This window comes from Gopherus flavomarginatus, chromosome 10 (genome assembly GCF_025201925.1).
Source record: "Gopherus flavomarginatus isolate rGopFla2 chromosome 10, rGopFla2.mat.asm, whole genome shotgun sequence".
Taxonomy (NCBI): domain Eukaryota; kingdom Metazoa; phylum Chordata; order Testudines; family Testudinidae; genus Gopherus; species Gopherus flavomarginatus.
Genome location: NC_066626.1, coordinates 2,260,598 through 2,277,347, shown reverse-complemented (window position 1 = coordinate 2,277,347; position 16,750 = coordinate 2,260,598). Strand labels below are relative to the sequence as shown.

Sequence of the window (16,750 nt, the reverse complement as noted above, 5' to 3'; positions counted from 1 at the left end):
TCAGTTTGGTGGCAGCATTTTAACTAGGGACTCCCCTGAGCGCCCTGCTGCCTACAGCTGGCAGAGCTGGCCAGGCACACCATGTGTGTTTGATGGGAGCAGTGATCAGACTACAGCATGCCGCCAGAGGGTGTGGGGTACGTGTCCCCCCTGCACTGCGGCGAGCACCACAGGGGAATGTACCCCACCAATGCTAATTGGCACTGGGAAGCCAGTAGCAGCAACACTAGTTACTGAGAGTGTTTGCTTACTGACTATGATCAAAATGCCTTGAAGACTTTCTTGCTCCTGGATTCCCAGGGTGCTGAGCTGCCTGTGGCACCTTTTTACATCTATGGCTGGCCAAGAGATTGAGAAGCATCTGCTCCAGTTCGGCTTTGGCAACAGCTAACCCTGCCCCTGTGCCCTTTGGGCCAGGTTGCAATGATCTGCACATAGGGTTAGCTTTTGAGACCAGCAGAATGCTCCCTTAATTCAGCACTCTTAGTGGTGCAGTCCAATAGATGCAATGCTTTGGATGGGCTTCCTGCTCATTGCAGGGTGTCAAATGCAAACTCAAAGCCCTATGTGCTCTGAGAGCTGCCACCTGCCACCTTAGCCCTCATCCTGGCACAGGAAAGCAGCTAGAAGTCCATGTGGGAGTTGAACTCTCCAGGGAGAGCAATGGGGATTCCCAGCAGCCTCTGGATGGCGTTTTCGATGGCGTCCTTGAACTGGAGCTGGGCAATGTCAGAGCAAAATGTCATCTGGACTCCTCAGCTCCATGCCCCCATTCTCTACTTGTGGCACACAATAGTTTAGTCTCCTGAGGGCTGCACCACTTTGCTTTAAATCCAGTTGTTGAGTTGAGTGTGCGGGTGTTGGGTGGGATGAGTGTTCTCCTTGGCATGTACCATTTTGTGCATTGGCCGTCATGGATTTTAAGCCGTGCTGTACATGAGGTTGGACTGGCTGATCTGGTGGGTGCTTCTGGCTTTCCATTCTAGGACTATCCTCCTGGCCAGCTGAGGTATTTTTGGTCGGTTGATGCTGGCCAACAGAAGGTTAAATATAATAACTCTGAGCCTGGGGCAACTAACTTGGGCTTGTGCTGCAGGGCTAAAAATAGCTGTGTAGACGTTTGGGCTCTGAAAGTCAACAAGGTGGGAGGGTCTCAGAGCCCAGGCTCTGGCCCCAACCTGAATGGCCACATGTCTATTTTAAGCCCCATAGCACAAGCCCAACATGCCTGAGTCAGCTGACCTGAGCTCTCAGACTCACTGCCCAAGTGCGCACAGGTATTGCTGCTGAAATCAGGGGAAGTTAGGAGCCTAGATACTTTAGTCTGGCTGTGCCTCTGTTTCCATCTGTCCAAGAGGATAACAGCTCCGCCCTGCCCCACGGGGAAGGGTGTGTGTGTGAGGGCAAATGCATTAAGGATTGTGAGGCTCTTGGACACTACAGTGATGGGGGCTAGCGATGAACCTTTGACAGGTACGTTGTAGCTGTCTTAGAATACAGACAGGCAATAATTTGTGCAGAGAAATTCAGTCTGAAGACAGCGCTCTGAAGATGTGTTCTCTGCCTCACGCTGCAAGGGAGCTCAGGCTGAGGTTTGGCCAGCTCAGATATGCCCAAGGGGGGTCGATATACCACCCTTATCCCCTCACAGTGTCTGAGTGCTTTCCAGATGTGCATTAAATGATGTGACCAACTCTCATCCTTTGCCCAGAGGGAGAGCAGTGTGTGCAGTGAAGGGTTTTGTTTTGAAATTGTATATGGAAGTGTTTCGCTTTGAAATTATAGATCTCCAATCCTTCCCCTTTAGGCAATGATATTGACATGGAAAGGTAATATTTAAATGAAGTATTTGATCTAAATAGCAATCTGAAGTCTTCTTTCCCCTCTTCTGATCTAAAGTAAGCAATCAGATCATAAATCCCAGCCTTGCTAGCCAGCTTAGCATGTTGACTGAACTGGAATGATTGCAGTATGTGAGTTAATGGCATTGCCTTCCATACAGACTTGATTTTCCTCCCCAAGCCTAAATTACACAAACGAAAATAGGTTTTGTTCATGATGGATATTCTCCTGGCAGCAGAATGACGGAAGCTGCAAAAATGCCATGGCTCAATGACAGTTCTGTCTAGAACTAAACACTGAGATTAGTCCATTTTATCTTAGTTAGGAAGAAAACTCCACGCTAATGAGAAAGGGAAAACTACTGGTATTTAACGATGGCTCTCCTGTTAGGACACCATCCCTGCATAGCATGAAAGGGATAAGAAATGGTCTGACTGTAATGTGCCTATGTCAGTTTATTGTTACTCTAAAATTAAGCATTAGAATAGAAAAATTCAGAAATCTACATGAATAGTGCCCCATGCTATATTACGATATTGAACTGGATTAAGAGATTTGGGGCTTGTCTACACTACCATGAAAAAGACACCTCTCTGAGTGACACAAGTTACATACACAAAGCACTGTCAACACCAGCACTATGTCGACAAGAGACACTCTCTCCTGGGTATAGTGCATCTACAGTGGCACAGCTGTTAGTGTAGACCTGCCCTTGAAGTCTGACCCACAGTCCACTGAAGACAATGCCATAGACTTCAACACACTTTAGATCAGGTCTGTTGTCCTCAGAAGTTACGTCACTCAGACTTCTTATCTGGCAAAGTGAATCCTCTGAACTTGGCCGAGTGACAGAAAGGCCCATTGCCAGTTTCTAGCCCAACCCCTGTTCGCCTTACTCAGGCTTCTAAACTGTCTGTGACTTCAGTGTGAACAAAGAGAGCAGCACTGGGGTGTGCAGAGGATCATGTTCTGAAGAGCCAACTCGAATATGTACTGGATAAAAAATATAAAATAAATATATATATATTAACCAGAATATGTACTGGATAGGGCTTGATGCAAATGAGTCACCTTATTTGAAAGTGCCAACACCTTTTGCTCCAGAGCCAGGGGAGCTACCTCTGTTCAAATGGCTGTGTGTCACTGTATTTCTGGATTTGGATGTAAAGTATTCAACACATGTTGTAGGTTTCTCTAGCTACCTTGTGCCCATGTTTTTGAAACCCATTCTCATGAGAGAAAGCAAAAGACGTATACAGAAGCAGGGTGCCAAATTCTCTCCTTGTTTAACTTCAGTCATTGTTCTATGGAGAAAGAGGTCTCTGGGGAAGTACTACATTCAGCAAACACTTCCTATGCTATGCCACGCTACCAAGGGCCTTCATCCATGACCCAAAGGGGGCCAGCTTTAGGTGGAAGAGGGTAATTCAGTAGTTAAACTTAGCCAAAAGCTGTCTGTGCTGTGACAGCTACAGGGTGCCAACAGTGATGTGCCAGGAGGGTCCAGTGGTTGGGGCTGACCCACAAGTTTGGAGACCTTAGGGTGACCAGACAGCAAGTGTGAAAAATCGGGATGGGGGTGGGGGTTAATAGAAGCCTATTTAAGAAAAAGACCCAAAAATTGGGACTGTCCCTATAAAAATGGGACATCTGGTCACCCTAGGAGACCTTAATCTGCTGCAGATTTCCCGTATGACTGTCAGTAAGTAACTCAGTATCAGGGGACTCAGTTCTACTTCTGTAAAATGGTAACAGCGGCAACCCTTCCCTACCTCACAGAGCTGTGGGGAGGATAAAGGCTGGAGTTTATCAGGAATTTCCCAGTCAAGTATTTTTCCTCAGAAAATACTGATTAGTCAAAACAGAAGCTTTGCAGGAAAGGAACATTTTCAATACATCTCCCAATTTAAAAAATGTGAAAAAAAGTTCTGAAAGTTTTTAAATTAAAAGTTTTATCATTTTAGTTTGAAACATTAAACAACTTTTATTAATTTATACTCAAAACTATTTTTAAAAGCCCAAATCAGAACAAACTGTTTCAATTGGCTCACTCCAATTTATTTTTCAGATTATTGATTTGCAGAAAATGTCAAGATTTCAACTTGTCCCAGTCAGCACAGGAATTTTTTTCTAAAATCTCAACAATTCTCACAGGACAGGCCACCCAGCTGTAGTAAATCCACTGAAGAGTGCAAGGGATCATGTATGTGCCTTTAAGTGGATAGTAGAACTGTGCAGACAGGAGGACTAAATTGGACCGCTAATCTGTAGCATTCCCTTCAGTTAAAAGAGCAGTCCCTCCCCTGAAACGCCACACCTCAGAAACATGTTCCCATCTCCAAAAAACAGGTTTTGCCACCAGAAAAATCTCCCCTGTTCCTGGGTCACACATGCAACATTGAGGGTGCACACAGCATCCTTTGGAGGAATTTAGTGAAGTAGAACCCCAAATGAGTATTAATTGTGCTAGGGAGTGACTAATCTTGGGATAATTTCTCATGTATTTGAATCTATGTGGGATACTTTGAGACTTTGAAACTGTGTCTGAACAAAATTGGTGACTGTTTTCAGTCTTGTCTTACCCCAGTTAATCATGTTCAAGTGACAGTCCGCCTCACTCATGAAGTTTGCTGCTATACTGTATCAATGTAGTTAATTGAACTGATAATTACACTTGCCTGTGTTAGGCACAGCTGTTACAGATTATTAGTGCCACTTAATATGATGATCTGTCAGCAGTGTTAGCTACAGTCATTTCCACTGTGAAGCACATTATTTGAACTCCCAGCTCAATATCTGGAAATCTCTTTGCTGCAGCGAGTAATGTATCCGATCTATGCCTCCTTCGTAGAATTGTAGAATCATAGACTATCAGAGTTGGAAGGGACCTCAAGAGGTCACCTAGTCCAACCCCCTGCTCAAAGCAGGACCAATTCTTCACCAGGCCTTGAGCTCCCAGTGCTGCACAATACAAGCACGGACTCTGTCCTCAGGAGACAGAGCCAGCAAAGAATCATCAGGCTCACAACTAACCCTCTTCTTGCACTGACAGGCCTCTATAATCTGCATTTCAAGAACTTGTACACACGGGGCCAACTCTTACTCACCTAAATTGCACATTTAGCCCCAGCAATTTCACATATGAGCCCGGCCATTAATCCCAGCTGGCTTTGTGCTCAGTATGGTTTTCAGAGGAACACTGTTCTACAGATCTGACACTGGAATAGTTATGGACCCAGACAAGCTTACGCATTCCACAAGAGAAAGCCTCTGCCTCCTCTCTAGTCCTTCACCCAGGACCCAGGGCTCTTTTCTGGGATTTGTTCCCTAGTTCTGTGATACTGAGCACTGGATGTGACTTTTCACTGTCCTACACTCTGCCTCCCAGTCCTGCCTGTTGATTGTGAGCACTCAGGATGAAGTCCTGGTCCCATTGAAGTCAGTGGTAAAAGTCCCACCCAGGATTTCACCCACAAACTCTTTAACAACCTTACACATCAGAGCACTTAGGTTTAGGTGCTCTGTTGATATTAGTTTGACCTTGATTATTATCGTCTAATAATCTAATAATAATAATTGTGGAATCTCCGTCACTGGAGGTTTTTAAGGGCAGGTTAGACAAGCACCTGTCAGGGATGGTCTAGATAATACTTAGTCCTGCCATGAGTGCAGGGGACTGGACTAGATGACCTCTTGAGGTCCCTACCACTCTTATGATTCTATAATTCTCCCCATGACTCTTGGATTCAGATCCTGGCAGTTGTCCTAGCCATGACAACTTAAGACTCTTCCTCTTGGCTGACACACATATATACTTTGGATCAGATAGAGCCATTGACATGTTAAAATCAAGACAGGCCTTCATCCCTCCAGGACACGCTGCCAATCTGGGTGGGAGGTGGGTGGTACACCAAACATGGTGATAGCCATTCTGGACTCCAAAGGGGATAGACAAGCAATTGCACATTGTACTGTTCTGAAAGTAAGACCCCAGGGGCTGTCATTAACTGAGGGACAACAATGTGCACAATGCTGAACAAGTGCAGAGAAGCACAGGGTCAGGGCCCTTAGAGTTCACAGGCTAATCCAGACACACATGCATGGCTTGAGGATCCAATCTCATGCTGGGTTAGGTGCTAAACTAAATTAAGTGTGTGGACACAGCAAGTTTCCAGGAGGGATGCGAACCAAGAGAGAGGCTGTTTGGTACCCGGAGCAATGGAAAGAGGCAAGTTCCAAGTTTAAGAAGTGGTATGGAAGCAGTAATTAAAACCAATAGTAAAAGGTTCTATAGCCATATAAATAAGAAGAAAATAAAGAAAGAAGGAGTGGGACCGCTAAACACTAAGGATGGAGTGGAGGTTAAGGACAATCTAGGCATGGCCCAATATCTAAACAAATATTTTGCTTCAGTCTTTAATGAGGCTAATGAAGAGCTTAGAGATAATGGTAGGCTGACAAATGGGAATGAGGTAGATATTACCACATCCGAGGTAGAAGCCAAACTCGAACAGCTTAATGGGACTAAGTCGGGGGGCCCAGATAATCTTCATCCAAGAATATTAAAGGAACTGGAACATGAAATTGCAAGCCAATTAGCAAGAATTTTTAATGAATCAGTAAACTCAGGGGTTGTACCGACTGGAGAATTGCTAACATAGTTCCTATTTTTAAGAAAGGAATAAAATGTGATCTGAGTAACTATAAGCCTGTTAGTTTGACATCTGTAGTATGCAAGGTCTTGGAAAAAAATTTGAAGGAGAAAGTAGTTAAGGACATTGAGGTCAATGGTAATTGCAACAAAATACAACATGGTTTTACAAAAGGTAGATAGTGCCAAACCAACCTGATCTCCTTCTTTGAGAAAGTAACAGATTTTTTAGACAAAGGAAACGCAGTGGATCTAATTTACCTCGATTTCAGTAAGGCATTTGATACGGTTCCACATGGGGAGTTATTAGCTAAATTGGAAAAGATGGGGATCAATATGAAAATTGAAAGGTGGATAAGGAACTGGTTAAAGGAGAGACTACAATGGGTCATACTGAAAGATGAACTGTCAGGCTGGAAGGAGGTTATTAGTGGAGTTCCTCAGGGATAGGTTTTGGGACCAATCTTATTTAATCTTTTTATTACTGAACTTGGCACAAAAAGTGGGAATGTGCTAATAAAGTTTGCGGATGACACAAAGCTGGGAGGTATTGCTAATACAGAGAAGGACCGGGATATCATATAGGAAGATCTGGATGACCTTGTAAACTGGAGTAATAGTAATAGGATGATATTTAATAGTGAAAAGTGCAAGGTCATGCATTTAGGGATTAAGATGACCTTCTGAAGTCCCTTCGAACCCTAATCTTCTATGATTGTCTATGGTTGTCTAATAACAAGAATTTTGGTTATAAATTGGGGACGCATCGGTTGGTAGTAACAGAGCAGGAGAAGGACCTTGGAGTATTGGTTGATCACAGGATGACTATGAGCCACCAATGTGATATGGCCATTAAAAAAGCTAATGCGGTCTTGGGATGCATCAGGAGAGGTATTTCTAGTGAAGATAAGGAGGCGTTAGTACTGTTATATAAGGCACTGGTGAGACCTTATCTAGAATACTGTGTGCAGTTCTGGTCTCCCATGTTTAAGAAAGATGAATTCAAACTGGAACAGGTACAGAGAAGGGCTACTAGGATGATCCGAGGAATGGAAACCCTGTCTTATGAAAGGAGACTCAAAGAGCTTGGCTTGTTTAACCTAACCAAAAGAAGGCTGAGGGGAGATATGACTGCTCTTTATAAATATATCAGAGGGATAAATATCAGGGAGGGAGAGGAATTATTTAAGCTTAGTACCAATGTGGACACAAGAACAAATGGATATAAACTGGCTATCAGGAAGTTTAGACTTGAAATTAGAGGAAGGTTTCTAACCATTAGAGGAGTGAAGTTCTGGAACAGCCTTCCAAGGGGAACAGCGGGGGCAAAAGACATATCAGCTTGATAAGTTTATGGAGGGGATGGTGTGATGGGATGGCCTAATTTTGGCAAATAATTGATCTTTGATTATTAGCAGGTAAATATGCCCAGTGGTCTGTGATGGGATGTTAGATGGGGTGGGATTTGAGTTACTACAGAGAATTCTTTCCTGGGTGTCTGGCTGGTGAGTCTTGCCCACATGCTCAGGGTTTAACTGATCACCATATTTGGGGTTGGGAAGGAATTTTCCTCCAGGGCAGATTGGCAGAGCCCCTAGAGGTTTTTCGCGTTCCTCTGCAGCGTGGGGCATGGGTCACTTGCTGGAGGATTCTCTGCACCTTGAGGTCTTTAAACCACAATTTGAGGACTTCTATAACTCAGACATGGGTTAGGGGTTTGTTACAGGATTGGGTGGGTGAGAGTCTGTGGCCTGCATTGTGCAGGAGATCAGACTCGATGATCGTAATGGTCCCTTCTGACCTTAAAATCTATGAGTACCCTATGGTGTCATTATGAGAGCTAGGAGAATGTGTGCAGCTGCTACCTGCTCTGCCAAGTGTAATGTCAGATTCATTGGTGTTAAACATACAAGCATGTTGTTGCAGACATTTCAGTAAAGATCACAACTCATAACAAATTAATTAAAGCATTGCCACCTCTCATGATTTAATCATGAGTCTCATGCTGTTTGGTGTTTTACTTAAAGCCCCAGAGATGAGAAGCTCACCTTTTATTAAAAAAGTCAGTTTCTAGTCTGCCTGGTTGTGGAGAAAAGTTGGAATACATGACCACAAAGGGCTCAAAACCAAGAAGGCAAACAGAAAAACCCCACATCTATTATTTGTAACAAGGGTAAAAATGAAAAGACTGATCACATCTGGGCCAGGCAAGAAAATATACAATAGCAGGGTGATGTGTGCAGGCACTGTAATGGGATGGGCATTTTGGTGTCCCTCTCTGCTAGTCAAAGCAAAGCGAAGAAGAGCAGCTTCTCGCATTTAAGAAGGTCGCCTTGACTTGGGTGTTGACCCTATGCTGGATAGGGTGACCAGATGTCCTGATTTTATAGGGATAGTTCTGATTTTGGGGTGTTTTTCTTATATAGGCTCCTATTACCCCCCCATCCCTGTGCCGATTTTTCACATTTGTTGTCTGGTCACCCTAATGCCAGAGGATGGGCTGGAATTGACATACAGCCAGCCTGGTGAAACCCAAAGGTCTCAAGTGAATAATACATGTGTTTACAGCATGTGTTCATACACCTAATAACATAAGAACGGCCGTACTGGGTCAGACGAAAGGTCCATCCAGCCCAGTATCCTGTCTACCGACAGTGACCAATGCCAGGTGCCCCAGAGGGAGTGGACCTAACAGGCAATGATCAAGTGATCTCTCTCCTGCCATCCATCTCCATCCTCTGACCCTAAAGGGATTCTGACCTGCTCCGCTGGGGTGTCTCCTTCCCCACCAGTAATCCTCCTTCAAACCAGCCATCTTGGATGTGACAAGACATCAATCAGTGTGTGTTTCTGTAGCCCTGTTTCCCAAAATACACTTCAGAAGTACCCTCGAATCATGGCAGCTGCAGCTCTAGCACTGTTACAAAGAGTCAAGAGTGAGCAAAAATAACCTCCGTAGCTGTGAGCTTCTAAACAGTCCTGCCAACCTTTTCCAAGCTCACTCATGACTTGTGGCCAATGCTAGAAAGGGGCCATTTCTTGCAGCCCTGTACTTGGTTTCCTTGCATAGCCAATCTCCACTGGTCAGCTAGTCCCTTTGGGCTTTTCATGCAACATTCAGTACCAGGGGTGTGCGAGGCTGGGGGGTCAAGCAGGGGCACGGACCCCCCCAATCTGTAAAGGCACAGAACTCCTTGGGGGTCAGGGTCGGAAATGACATCTCCTCTGGTCTTCAGGCTGTGGGGGGAGATTTAGCTCGTCTGGCTGCTGAGGGAGAGCAAGCTCCACTAGCCCCGGGGCTGGGGGGAAGAGCGAGCTTCACCAGACCTAGACCCATGGCGGGGAGAACCAGCTCCTCCAGCTGCACAGGGGGAGGGAGTGTTAGCCAGCTCCACCAGCTGCAGGGGCACAGAAAGTATCTTTCCAAAAGCAGCCAAGTGTTTATTTATGTGCACACCTCTACTCAGTACTGTCCCAGTCCTGGGTCTTCTCCTTAACAGATACAACTTGTCATAGGAAAATATGTGTAGCGGGTTTTATCATGAGGACAAGTGGCCGCAAGGGACTATGCTATGCAGTATGACAGATATGAACCCAAGGGCAACATTCAATTAGTTAGGGTGACCATATGTCCTGATTTTATATGGACTGCTCCCGATATCAGGGGCTTTCTCTCACATAGGATCCTATTACTCCCCACTCCTTGCCCTGATTTTTCACACTTGTTATCTGGTCACCCTACAACTAGTGTAAATACAGAGTAAGTCCACTGAAATCGACATTTCATCCAGATGTACATCAGTGAAACTGGCTCCAGAGATGAAAGAGGCCCATGTAACTTAACACTCTGTGCTATCTAACATCCCTCCCCGAAAACACCCCCTCCCCTACCCCGCTTTGACAGCGGAGATCCGAAGCGCTGAGTGTCCCTGACTACACTGTACAGTTTTATTCCAGGCATCTCAGAGCTCCCAGTGTTATTACTGATCTGGTGCAGCCAGGTTAATCACAGACTGGGGTAGCATCCCCTTCTGACCACAAGTCCGATCTTCAGAGCTCCATGTGCAAAGACTTCCTCTCTGAGGCAGGCAGCATGACCAAAAAGAACCAGCTTGCAGTGGCCAATAGTGACTTCAGTCCTCTGAGGGCCAGGTCTCACTGATGCATCTGTAGCCAGGTGCAGCTGGACCCCTCTTACTTCTGTCCCTGCTGCCCTCACAAACCAGTCAGGGATGCCTCAGATTGATGCAGTCACCAGTGTACTTTATTTATAGCTATTTCCCATCAGCACCTTACTATCCATATATAGGATTTCACAGCCAGGCTTCACGAGCCAGAGCCACCCACCCCTCTCTGCTGCTCGCTCGCTCGCTGGCTGGCTGCCTCTCCTTTTCCTTTTCCTTCCTCCCTCCCAACCCTTTTCTAGCCCCTGGCTAGTTAGGCTGACTGCTCTTTATAAATATATCAGAGAGATAAATATCAGGGAGGGAGAGGAATTATTTAAGCTTAATACCAATGTGGACACAAGAACAAATGGATATAAACTGGATACTAGAAAGTTTAGACTTGAAATTAGAGGAAGGTTTCTAACCATTAGAGGAGTGAAGTTCTGGAACAGCCTTCCAAGGGGAGTAGTGGGGGCAAAAGACATATCTGGCTTCAAGACTAAGCTTGATAAGTTTATGGAGGGGATGGTATGATGGGATAGCCTAATTTTGGCAATTAATTTGGCAATTGATCTTTGATTATCAGCAGGTAAGTATGCCCAGTGATCTGTGATGGGATGTTAGATAGGGTGGGATCTGAGTTACTGCAGAGAATTCTTTCCTGGGTGCTGGCTGTGAGTCTTGCCCACATGCTCAGGGTTTAACTGATCACCATATTTGGGGTTGGGAAGGAATTTTCCTCCAGGTCAGATTGGTAGAGGCCCTGGAGGTTTTTTGCCTTCCTCTGCAGCATGGGGCACAGGTTACTTGCTGGAGGATTCTCTGCGGCTTGAGGTCTTCAAACAGCAATTTGGGGACTTCAGTAACTCAGACATAGATTAGGGGTTTGTTATAGAAGTGGATGGGTGAGATTCTGTGCCTGCATTGTGCAGGAGGTCAGACTAGATGATTATAATGGTCCCTTTTGACCTTAAAGTCTATGAGTCTATGACCCTTCAATGGAAGGCACTTCCTTGCCAGAGGTTGACTCTCACATCCCTCTATCTGCATCCTCTTCTGGCCAGCTGTGATAAATGAAGGAGGTGGGGATAGCTCCCTTTTATGGACACCCAGACAGCCAGTTAGCTATAAAGTTCCTCTTGGGGGCTGTTCTCTGCTTACTTTACCTGTAAAGGGTTAAAAAAGTTCCCCAGGTAAAGGAAAAGGTGTGGGCACCTGACCAAAAAAGCCAATGGAAAGGCTAGAACTTTTTTAATTGGAGGGAAAAAACCCTTCCCTTTGTCTGTTGTTGTTGTTCTCCAAAGAGAGGGGACAGAGCAGGACAGGGCTGGAGTTATGCTATAAAAAGCTTTAAAACCAGGTATGAAAAAGCATCAACTCATACCTCAACCCTACTTATCTGAAACCCCAAATATATAAGTAATTAGGGAATGTCTAGGAAAACGCAATCAGGATTATTTCTTTTATTTCTGATTGGCTTGTGGACTCCTCTGTGCTAACCCCAGATGCTTTTGTTTAGGTTGTAACCTTTAAACTGAACCTCAAGAGAGCTATCTTGTTGCTTAATTTTTGTAATGGTTTCTTTTAAGATCTAGCAAAAAGACTAAGTTTCAAATGTATTTCCTTTCTTTTTCATTTTTAATAAAATTTACCTTTTTTAAGAACAGGATTGGATTTTTGGTGTCCTAAGAGGTTTGTGCATGTTGTTTAATTAGCTGTTGCCACCAGCTAATTTCCTTTGTTTTCTTCCTCAGCTCTTCCCCGCAGGGTGTTGTCACAGACTCACAGATCGTGCCCACTCTTGGCCCTGTGCGGTCCGTGGGGGGTGCCCCTTTCAGTGCGACAGCCCTTCTCGGGGAGTCCACTCTCTCTCGGGGTCAGGCCCCTCCGCCTCCTGGAGCCTCACCTCCCTGAGCCTTAGCACATCTGTCTCTGCCATGGGTCTCCTCAGGGAGTCCACATGCTCTGGACCCCCCGGGCCTCCTCACCCCCAAAGGGGTTGATGCAACCCTGTTCTCTAGACTGGAATGACTCTCAGCCAGCATAAAACAGGAGGGTTTATTGAGAGCTGAACACAGCACAGGAAACTCTCAGGGCCTCAAGCCTGGCCTCCCTCAGCACAGCATCCCAGTCCCCCTGCATCCAGGTGGGCTCTGCCTGCTCCCCCTCTCCAGCCCTGAGTCCTCCTGCTTCCCAACTGGGCCTCCAATATCCCTGGCCTCAAGCCCCACCTCTGTCTATTGTCTTCTCTCCAGGTAAACAGGGTTATAAACAGGAAGACCTGGGTCTCCTCTCCTCTCAGCCCTCCTCTGGCCCCTCTGGCTGGAACAGGCTGGTCAGGTCACCGGGGTCCTCTCTTCACAGCCCATTGTCCTCCCACTGGCCAGAACTGGCTGTGTCTCCTGAGCTGGGTCTCCAGGTCACCAGTCACTGGGGTCTCCATCCTCCAGGCCATCGGCTGGGGTCTCGAGTTCCCTCTCCAGTCCTCTGTAACAACAAACTCCCTCTCCCCTCACCTCGTTAAACCAGTAACCCCCAGGGACACTGAGTCCCAACCCCTGTGCATGCAAACCACTGGAAAATACAGAAACCCCCCCACTTCATCACGTGTGTGTGTGTGTGAGAGACAGAGAGAGAGGGAGAGAGAGAGAAAGGGCTTGAGGGTACCCCACTGGAAGGAATTCCCAAGTGCGCCTTCCTGGGCTTCAAAAAGGGATTTTGCATTTGGGTGGTGGCAGCGTTTACCAAGCCAAGGTCTGAGAGAAGCTGTAACCTTGGGAGTTTAATAGAAGCCTGGAGTGGCCAGTATTAATTTTTAAGAGTCCTTGTGGGCCCCCACCTTCTGCACTCGAAGTGCCAGAGTGAGGAATCAGCCTTGACACCAGTGATGCAGATCTGATGGTGATCCTGGGTTTCTTTATATAAACCAGTAACAGCTTCAGAGGCCGTTGTCAGCCAACCAGTCTCCACTGGCAGCCTGCAGAAACAGTTCTCTTGGTTTCAATCCTAAGCAATGGACTTAATTTCCCTGCCTTATTCTTTCAAGTGAAGAAAGAGAATTTGGCGGCGTGACCGAGGGCTGGGCAACAGCAGCTGATCCAGCGCTCTGGTGACTGCAGCTCTAATCAGTTGCTTTAGAGTAGACCTGTGCCTGGATTGGGCTGGGCTGAGGAGAGCTAAGAGGCTGCTTAGCCCATTAGGCAGAAGGTAGAGAAGACCCAGGAAGGATGCGCAAAGGGGACGAGACTTTCAGAGCCTATGGTGGAGAGGACGTTATGAAATACACCTCAGGAGGTGCTTATCAGAAGATCACTTTCCGAGCTGTTTGTAATGTGAAAAGAGACGGGCACAGGACCCTGCCCTGTCTCAGGCTGCTTGCTAAACACAAGCTCCCGGACTGCTGATTCCAGTGTCCTTAGGGTGACCAGACAGCAAGTGTGAAAAATTGGGATGGAGTGGGGGTGGTGGTGGTAATAGGAGCCTATATAAGAAAAAGCCTCAAATATTGGGACTGTCCCTATAAAATTGGGACATCTGGTCACTCTAAGGGCCCTTCTCAGTGAGAAGCTATCTAGAAAGAAGATTTCCAAATCAAATGCTGAACTCCTTTGAGAGCAAACTCTGAACGCTGTCGGGCAGATCCTCCATTGGGGTAAATGGCATAGCTCCATTAGCAGGTATCATAGCTCCAGCTGAGACTACCACAGTGTTCAATGCTAGTCCTCTCAATCAGCTGCGCGGTTTTTACCACTCCAACAGAACCAATGAACATTATAAGTTCCATCTACAAATAAATGCAACAAGAAGTCTCCGAAGGAATGGTTCTTTCTAGGTTTGGTGGGAGTGACCCAAACTAGTGGCCCTCCTGCGAAGGATTCCCCTAGCTCTCCCTTGCTAAAAGAACAAGCAGTGAAAGTTTCAGATGACATACACTTTGGAGAGATGTCTGTACAGGTAAACATAAAATATTAAAAAATCACTAAGGGCCTGAAACGTTGTGCGGCCGGGGCTCGACCCTCCCTGAGGGTGGAGGGGAGCCACACCGGCCTGCTACACGTAGTCGGGTCCTGCCCTATTCTTCAGGGCTGAGCAACACTGCACAGTTGCTTGGGGGCTCCGGCCTTCTGCGGCAAGGCTGAGCACCGACACACCGAGTTAGTGAGGGCTCAGGCCCTCTGCTGCAGGGCTGAGCAATAATACAAGTCAGTTAGGAGCTCGGGCCCTTTGTCTCAGGGCTGAGCAAACACAAAGTTCAGGGTCGGGCAGGGCACCAAACACAGACTAATCTGAGTGGCCTCCTCAGGCCAGGGGGAGTCTGCCACCCTTGGGAGGGTGGCAGGGGGAACGCAGGCCCTCCCACTGCACTGCGTCCCATCCCGGGGCCCTAGTAGCGGCTATCACCGCTAACCGTCAGTGGGGTTCCTGACCGCAACACGCTGACATTGGTTCAGGTACGTCTGCAGCCTGACTGGGGTCGGCTGCCCCTGGGCTACTTCCAATTTCCCCCTCCGGGCCTACCTGGTCCGTGGTGCCAGCTCCCGGGAAGTCCAGCAGCATGGGCTCCTCCCGGCCGGGGCTGGGCAGTAGGTCCGGCAGCTCCTCCGGGAAGTCCAGCCAGGCTTGCTCCGGGGGTTCCTGGGGGTAATAGCAGGGATGGGGCGGCTCCGGCAGCTCCTCCTCGTAGCGGGCGCGGGGAAGCTCCGGGGGTTCCTGGGGGTAATAGCAGGGATGGGGCGGCTCCGGCAGCTCCTCCTCGTAGCGGGCGCGGGGAAGCTCCTGGGGTTCCTGGGGGTAACAGCAGGGACGGGACGGCTCTGGCAGCTCCTCCTCGTAGCGGGAGCGGGGAAGCTCCGGGGGTCCTGGGGGTAATAGCAGGGATGGGGCGGCTCCGGCAGCTCCTCCTCGTAGCGGGCGCGGGGAAGCTCCTGGGGTTCCTGGGGGTAATAGCAGGGACGGGGCGGCTCCGGCAGCTCCTCCTCGTAGCGGGCGCGGGGAAGCTCCGGGGGTTCCTGGGGGTAACAGCAGGGATGAGGCGGCTCCGGCAGCTCCTCCTCATAGCGGGCGTGGGGAAGCTCCGGGGGTTCCTGGGGGTAACAGCAGAGATGGGGCGGCTCTGGCAGCTCCTCCTCGTAGCGGGAGCGGGGAAGCTCCGGGGGTCCTGGGGGTAATAGCAGGGATGGGGCGGCTCCGGCAGCTCCTCCTCGTAGCGGGCGTGGGGAAGCTCCGGGGGTTCCTGGGGGTAACAGCAGAGATGGGGCGGCTCTGGCAGCTCCTCCTCGTAGCGGGAGCGGGGAAGCTCCGGGGGTTCCTGGGGGTAACAGCAGGGACGGGACGGCTCCGGCAGCTCCTCCTCGTAGCGGGCGCGGGGAAGCTCCGGGGGTTCCTGGGGGTAACAGCAGGGATGGGGCGGCTCTGGCAGCTCCTCCTCGTAGCGGGTGCGGGGAAGCTCCGGGGGTTCCTCGGGGTAACAGCAGAGACGGGGCGGCTCTGGCAGCTCCTCCTCGTAGCGGGCGCGGGGAAGCTCCGGGGGTTCCTGGGGGTAACAGCAGGGATGGGGCGGCTCCGGCAGCTCCTCCTCGTAGCGGGCGCGGGGAAGCTCCGGGGGTTCCTCGGGTAACAGCAGGGATGGGGCGGCTCTGGCAGCTCCTCCTCGTAGCGGGCACGGGGAAGCTCCGGGGGTTCCTCGGGGTAACAGCAGGGATGGGGCGGCTCCGGCAGCTCCTCCTCGTAGCGGGCGCGGGGAAGCTCCTGGGGTTCCTGGGGGTAACAGCAGGGACGGGACGGCTCTGGCAGCTCCTCCTCGTAGCGGGCGCGGGGAAGCTCCGGGGGTTCCTGGGGGTAACAGCAGGGATGGGGCGGCTCTGGCAGCTCCTCCTCGTAGCGGGCGCGGGGAAGCTCCGGGGGTTCCTGGGGGTAATAGCAGGGACGGGGCGGCTCCGGCAGCTCCTCCTCGTAGCGGGCGCGGGGAAGCTCCGGGGGTTCCTCGGGGTAACAGCAGGGATGGGGCGGCTCTGGCAGCTCCTCCTCGTAGCGGGCGCGGGGAAGCTCCGGGGGTTCCTGGGGGTAACAGCAGGGATGGGGCGGCTCCGGC

The 16,750-nt window shown here is 48.9% G+C and overlaps 1 long non-coding RNA gene across 1 annotated transcript in view; it reads left to right on the top strand.

Moving 5' to 3' along the window:
• The window catches only part of LOC127058945 (uncharacterized), an 88,738-nt gene extending 77,459 nt beyond the window's left edge, over positions 1-11,279 (top strand). Inside the window, exons 2-3 of the long non-coding RNA XR_007776505.1 lie at positions 7,608-7,760; positions 11,076-11,279. This is a non-coding gene — a long non-coding RNA (uncharacterized LOC127058945). The remainder of the gene's footprint in view (positions 1-7,607; positions 7,761-11,075) is intronic.
• The last annotated feature ends 5,471 nt before the right edge of the window (positions 11,280-16,750 follow it).